Raw genomic sequence first — 304 nt, 5'->3', positions numbered from 1 at the left:
AGGGGGGAGGAGCGCGGCCCCGCAGCTGTTGTGAAGGGCTGAGGGAGGAGGGTTAACGGTCACACCCCGGGTGTTTGGGGACATTAAGGAGCCTGAGAGCCTGTGGCCGGGGTTAGGGAAGGACTGCGTGGGAGGGGTTTAAGCCTATAAGGTTGAGTCCGTATTCAACCCCGCTTCCACTCCCTACGCGGCGAAGTTCCCTGGGGTCTCTCCACTTGCTCCACCTGTCACCCCCACCTAGACCTGCTTCTGTCCATCCCAAGGCATGTCTCCTCCCCTAAGTCCTTAGGCCACGAGTGTCAGT

The sequence above is a fragment of the Rhinolophus hipposideros genome (assembly GCF_964194185.1).
Source record: "Rhinolophus hipposideros genome assembly, chromosome: 8".
In the NCBI taxonomy this organism is placed as follows: Eukaryota; Metazoa; Chordata; class Mammalia; order Chiroptera; family Rhinolophidae; genus Rhinolophus; species Rhinolophus hipposideros.
This window is presented reverse-complemented; position numbering follows the sequence as displayed.